Below are 7,162 nucleotides of genomic sequence, written 5' to 3' on the forward strand. Positions count from 1 at the left end.
ATTTGTTAGTTATCAAGATTTTAGCTATTAGTTATTTAAATTCTAAAATTTGATAACTAAAATTTTAGAATAGAGAATTAGATATCAATTTAAAAACTATTTATTAATAATAAAACATAATTTAAATATAAATATTTTTTAATTTATAAAATAATATTTAATTTAATTAATATAATAATTAATTATTATTTTTTTCTTTAAAATTGATTTTTTTAATGATTTTCTTGTAAGTTAAATTACATTAAAAACACCCTAGGTTTTTGGTTATAATATATAGTATTCCTATTTTACATGTAGAATTGTTGGCGATTCTTTATGGAGTTGGGATGATTATGTAACGTGAATATTTTCGTGGATGTTGTTAACATCGTCGTAACTTAATTGTTATTATATTGTTTGACTAAATTTTGAGTGTATTGGCAGAGACATGGATTTACAGAGGTGTAATGTTTATCCCTATTGTTTTACTAAATGTCTAATATAATCACAAGAAAAAAAGCGATAGAATTTATAGAGTATTTTTTATTTTTTGATTTGTAAATGACATGATATATATTTTTAATTAACTCTTACCAAAGGGAGAAATATTATTAAAAGTTGATTTTCTAATACAGAATTTGTTTATTTTATTATAATGTTATTCACTTTAAATCACATATCACATTATAAGTTGAATTGATCATATTTCTTATATATAATGAGTATTTATCAACAAAATATTACTTTAAGAAAGAATAAATAAAGAGTATTGAAAAAAAAGATAAACAATGTGCATAGGATAAATATTCTTGCTACAACATTTGCTACGGTGATAGGGTGGTGAGAGAGTCTTATAACATGTACAAAGGACACATGAATACATTATGTTGTTGTGAAGATTGTTGACATGATCAAATAGTCTTTTAAATATGAATTTATTTGGATATTGGAATGAAATACTTACATCAACAGAAATAAAAATTATTATTTAGATATTTTTATAAAATAAAACAAAATATCAATTTCATTTTATTGTAGTGAAGCTTTCACAATAGATGAAGTAAGATATTTTGTTCTTGCGACAAGTGACATGTACTGAAATTGTAATGTGACAAATGACATGTACTGATTTTAATGTATTTTTGTAGATGTTTGGTATGCAAAATGACAAATTTGAATGGTTTGTGGAGTAACATTTAAGTTTGAATTTGTCACTACCATAACGAGGTTAGATACAACAAATGATTAATAAGGAAGGAAGTCATATATATTGTTAGGTTGTGAAAGATTTGGCAAATTCATGTATTACAAAAAAGATTTATAGTCAATTAGTTAGAACGAGAAAATATGATTGTGTGTTTAAATTGCATAGTAAATTCATGAGGTGTCAAATACATTAGTAAGTAATTTATATGATGCTACACTAAAAAATAATAGGCAATCCATGCTTGTTGACATGACCAAGAGTTTAGTGAGATTTATACAAATTTTATTGACTTTGAACAAGAACAACCAAAAGAATATCAAGCAAATGTACAATTTGAGGTATACATAATGAAGATTAAAAAGAGGATCAAGAACTTAAATTCAACAATTAATGACATTGCTAGAGTGTGACATGTATATTCATTAAAATAGGTTTGACAATACTTTAGAAGTTGTGACAAATTTTTCTTTAAGAAACCCTAATTCATTGAAAATAATGAATGCATTTTGCATTGTCATATTGATTGTACCGCCCTGGTAGTCGGGAGTGATGACATGGCATCCCGCTACAGTATAGGCGTGTTGGCAAGGCGCCAAGTTGGCAGAAGGGAAGGAAGTTGGGGGGCTCGTGAAGTCGCCAGTTATTAAGTTGGCGTGTTCCGATCTCCAGCATACCAGAATAGGCGATCACTGGGTTAAAGATGAAGTCGCCAGATGTAAACTCAGGCGACCAAGCGATTGGAGATCGCCAGAGAAAGCACATCGCCGAAGATGAAGGAGAAGCAGATTATGAAGGCGGCCGGCGAGACCACAGGGAAGGTGTATGAGGGCACCCTAACTCGCCAGTTCCAGTAGAGATCGCACTCCCAAGTTGCCTATGTACTGGGTAGTACCACGCATGGGTAACTTAGTAAAACAAGAGTAGAAGCAACGCCCAAGTCAAGGAGGCTCCAGATGATGGCACGTGTACAGTTGGATACGAGCCACGTGTCCAAGTCTGTAACTGCCAGGAGAGAGAAAGTAACCAGGTATATAAGAGTTCTCAACGAACTTTCTAAGGTACGCACGTTCAGATTATACTCTTTACGCTTGCGAGTATAGAGATGACTGTGAGAGAGGATTTGCACGGTTCTTGTTCTCTTAGTATTTGGTGATTCGGTCACTGACTTGGGCGTTGGAGTGCGATCGGCCGCAGCGGCGCCGCTCTGTTTCTTTTGCAGGTTCTTGAGGTGGATCTCGTAGAGGAACGGAGGTTTGAAGCGGTGCACACGTCGATCCTTTGACGAGGCAGTTTCCAGCGTTCTGGTCAACAGGCAGGATCATCAGGCGCCCACCGTGGGGCCGTGTAAAACTTGCTCCCATCCACAGCGTGAGTTCTTGGAGGTTTTCGAAGTTTTCTGCGTGGTTGTGTGCTGGTGCAACCATCGTTCGCTGTTTGCTTGAAATTTGTTCGGTGAATTCGCGTTTTACACCGTTCGCTTGGGTTTTCGATCGGTGAAGTGAGGTTTTCCTGCTGTTTTCGCGCGATTTTTTCGGTGGAGTTGAGTTCTTTCATCCGTTCGGTTGTCCGCGGGAAGAGCAGTGGTTGCTGGTGAAGTTACAAGTTTCTTTGCAGGTTTACGGTGTTCTTGAGTTTTCTCCCGGAGTTTCGCACAGTTTTTCCGATTGATCGCTGACTCAATCGTCGCTGAAGTAAGTGTTGTCCGCTGCATTCTGTGATTCGCTGAGTTTCATGAGAAAAATAAGAAGCAATCGCTCAAGTCCAGTTGCGCCCGTCGCTGCCGAAGGCGCCGCTGCCATGACCATGGCGCAGATGGCAGAGATGATGCGTTCGTTGCAGGCAATTGTGGAAGCCTCACGCATAGAGCAGGCGAGAATGCATGAGGACCTGGTCGCCGCTTGTGCCAGGAATGAGGAGCTCAGCAAGGTGACTGAGGAGCTGCGTCAAGCTCTTCAGGAACAGCAAGGGCGTTCTTCTGCTGAAGAGGTGGCGCCGTCATCGCCACCTCGCGTTTTCCCTATGCCTTTTGTTCAGGCGATTACCGACACGCCCATTCCTACGAGCGTGGTCCCTGTCAAGGCTGCCTTTACCGGCGTGGAGGATCCAGAGGCCCATCTGACCACGTTCCATACGCAGATGATGCTGTCGGGAGGGTCAGACGCCGTGTATTGCAAGATGTTCGTAAGCACGCTCCAGGGAACGGCGTTGGAGTGGTTTGTGAGCTTACCTAACGGTCACATAACTAGTTTTCAGCAGTTCTCTAAGGTTTTCGTCGAGCAATACATCGTGAACAAGGCACCGCCCAGGGTGTCTTATGATCTGTTTGATATAAGGCAGTACCAGGGAGAGTCCCTCAGAGACTACCTGAATCGCTTTGGAGCGCAGATGGTCAGATTGCCGGCCAAAGATGAAGAAATGCTGGTCTATGCATTCAAGAAGGGCGTGCTGCCGGGACCATTCTGCGAGGCCTTGATCAGGGCTCACCCTGCAACGTTTGCTGAAGTCAGGCGACTTGCGGTGGCTCACATCGCCGACGAAAATGAGGTCGCTGAGAAGAGAGGGAGCGTGGCTCCCGCTAGGCCACGCGCCCAGACCAGAATCCAGCCGCAAAGGGTGCTGGAAACAGCGGCGGCGGCCAGGAAGGACCAGAGGACTCGCCATCCTTACGATAGGAGGAACAAGGGGAGGAGCCAGGGGCGCCAGCAACCAGCACGCCGGGAATACAACCGCCCGCCTAAGCACAAGTTTGTCATGCGATTGGCGGACCTGATCGCCATTCCCAATATATCTGCTAGGTTGAAAGCGCCTGAGAAGGTAGGCGACAAGGTGCTGGGACCAAAGCCAGACGCCTGGTGTGAGTTTCACCAGGGCTTTGGCCACACTTTGGACTCGTGTTTGTCCTTAGGGTATCAGCTCGATGATCTGGTTAAGAGCGGGTTCCTAAATGACTATCTACTGGACAGAAGAACGGGGGGAGCGTCGAGTTCCCAGTCAGCAGGTGGAGAAGCCCAGCAACACGAGATGCCTATCCACGGGGAAATCCACACCATCGCAGGAGGCTTCTCAGGTGGTGGATGCACCGCATCGCAGAGGAAGAAGTACGCGCGGTCGGTGATGACAGTGGATATGTTTGAAGATCACTCGCCGGAGGTAGACATTACGTTCACCAAGCAGGATCTTCGGGACGTTGTGCCCCATGACAACGATCCCATAGTCATTTCGTTGGTTACGGCGGGAAGGAAGGTCCACCGAGTTCTGGTGGACCAGGGAAGTTCGGCAGACGTGATGTTCTGGCCGACTTTCACGCAGCTGGAGTTACCCCTTGACCAGCTAAGGCCCTATGGAGGGTGCCTATATGGGTTCGCTGGTGACCAGGTGGAGGTCAGGGGATATATTGAGCTGAGAACCACGTTTACAGATGAGGCTGGTTCGAGGACGGAGAAAATCAAGTACCTCATCGTAAACGCTCCTTCGGCATACAACATCCTGTTGGGAAGGCCCACGCTTAACAGGATAGGCGCCATTCCGTCGACTCGGCACATGAAGGTAAAGTTGCCGTCTATGGAGGGGGTGGTGATCACGATCAAGTCTGATCAGAAAGAAGCGAAAAAGTGCTATGAGAATAGCCTGAAAAACAAGAGATCAGTGAGTTATGTAACAACCACCCCACCTCCCGGTGTGAAGCCCAGATCGACGGTAGCGGACGAGACCGCCGGAAGGGACGTGGAGATGGTGGACGCTGAGCTAGTGGAGGGAAACGCTGGTCTGGAGGAGGAAGAGGCGCGGAATCGCCCTGAGGAAGCGAGAGAACAAGGAATCGCCAGGGCGGTGATCGCCCGAGAATCCAGGCCAAAACCTGTCGAGCAGTGGCTCGAGAAAGAGATCGGGGGAAAAATCTTCAAGCTGGAAAGATCTCTGGAGGTTGAGCTCCAGGACCAGATCGCCAAGGTGATTGAGCGGCATCTGGACGCGTTTGCATGGTCCACTTTGGACATGCCCGGAATTGATCCCGACTTCCTGTGCCATCATCTGGCGATGGACAGCTTGGTGAGGCCAGTGCGACAAAGAAGAAGAAAGTTCAACGAAGAAAGGAGGCAGGCGATTAGAGAAGAAACACAGAAGCTCCTTGCTGCAGGCCACATCAGGGAAGTCCAGTACCCTGAATGGCTGGCGAATGTCGTGCTGGTGAAGAAGAGTAACGGGAAATGGCGCATGTGCGTCGATTTCACTGACCTGAACAAAGCTTGCCCAAAGGATTCGTATCCTTTACCGAGCATAGACGCCCTGGTGGATAGTGCTGCGGGGTGTAAGCTGTTGAGTTTCCTGGATGCCTTCTCGGGGTATAATCAAATCAAGATGCATCCCATGGATGAAGAGAAGACAACCTTCATGACGGAGAGGTCGTGCTATTGCTACAAGGTGATGCCGTTTGGGCTGAAGAACGCGGGGGCCACGTACCAGAGGCTGATGGATCGAGTACTTGCACCGATGCTGGGAAGGAACGTGCAAGCGTACGTCGATGACATGGTCGTGACCTCGCCGGAAAAGAGCAAGCACGTTGGCGACTTGGAAGAATTGTTCACGACGATCGCCAAGTTCAGATTGAAACTGAATCCAGAGAAATGTATTTTCGGCGTGGAGGCTGGGAAGTTTTTGGGTTTCCTCTTGACTGAAAGAGGCATAGAGGCCAACCCCGATAAGTGTGCCGCCATCTTGGCGATGAGGAGCCCAGCTACGGTGAAGGAGGTTCAGCAGCTAACAGGTCGGATGGCAGCCCTGTCCCGTTTCGTGTCCGCTAGCGGGGAAAAGGGCCATCCCTATTTTCAGTGCCTGAGGCGCAACAATAAGTTTGTTTGGACGAAAGAGTGCGAGGAAGCTTTCGTCAAGCTGAAGGAGTATCTGGCGAGCCCGCCGGTTCTGTGCAAACCGCTGGCGGGAACCCCTCTCAGGTTGTATTTTGCTGTAACTGAGAGGGCGGTGAGTGCGGTGCTCGCCCAGGATCAAGATCAGGCTCAGAAGCCTATCTATTTCGTGAGCAAGGTGTTGCAGGGCCCCGAAACGAGATATCAGGCCCTGGAGAAGGCTGCGCTGGCTGTGGTATTTTCGGCGAGGAGGTTGCGCCACTACTTCCATAGCTTCACAATACTGGTGATGACTGACCTGCCCATCCAGAAGGTCTTGAAGAAGCCTGACGTTGCAGGAAGGATGGTGAAGTGGGCAGTAGAATTGTCAGAGTTTGATATCAAATATGAGCCCCGAGGCCCGATTAAGGGGCAAATCTTTGCAGATTTCGTGGTCGAGCTCTCATCTGAGGCAGCGCGAGTTGAAGGGGACGATTTCTGTTGGGTACTTTCGGTGGATGGATCGTCGAACCAGCAGGGCAGCGGTGCTGGAGTCATATTGGAAGGACCCAACGGCGTGCTGATCGAACAATCTCTGAGGTTTGCCTTCAAAGCCAGTAACAATCAAGCGGAGTATGAGGCGCTGATCGCCGGAATTTTGCTGGCCAAAGAGATGGGAGCTAGGGTGCTGATGGCTAAGAGTGACTCGCTGCTAGTCACAGGGCAAGTAACAGGCGAGTTCCAGGCTAAAGATCCATAAATGGCGGCCTATCTGGAATATGTGCAGGAGTTGAAGAGTTCTTTTGCCTCCTTTGAAGTAGTGCATGTGCCCAGAGAGCAGAATGCCCGAGCTGACTTGCTAGTTAAGCTCGCCAGTTCAGGCAAGGGGGGTAGGCAGAGGACGGTTGCCTTAAGTTCGGGTTGATAAATGTGGTTATTATTCGAAGTTGAGATGGTTCGAAACAGCCAAGTACAAGATCGTGCCTACGAGATTACTGAGTTATTTCGTTGAAAGTAAAACAAGCCAGGAAAGTTGAAGCGATTAAGGAAATCATAAGAGGAAAAACGTAGACTTTGTCATTAACAGTGAATAACAGTTCGAAACATATATACGAAAGGACATAAAGTCTATTAC

This window comes from Phaseolus vulgaris, chromosome 8, assembly GCF_000499845.2.
Source record: "Phaseolus vulgaris cultivar G19833 chromosome 8, P. vulgaris v2.0, whole genome shotgun sequence".
NCBI lineage: Eukaryota > Viridiplantae > Streptophyta > Magnoliopsida > Fabales > Fabaceae > Phaseolus > Phaseolus vulgaris.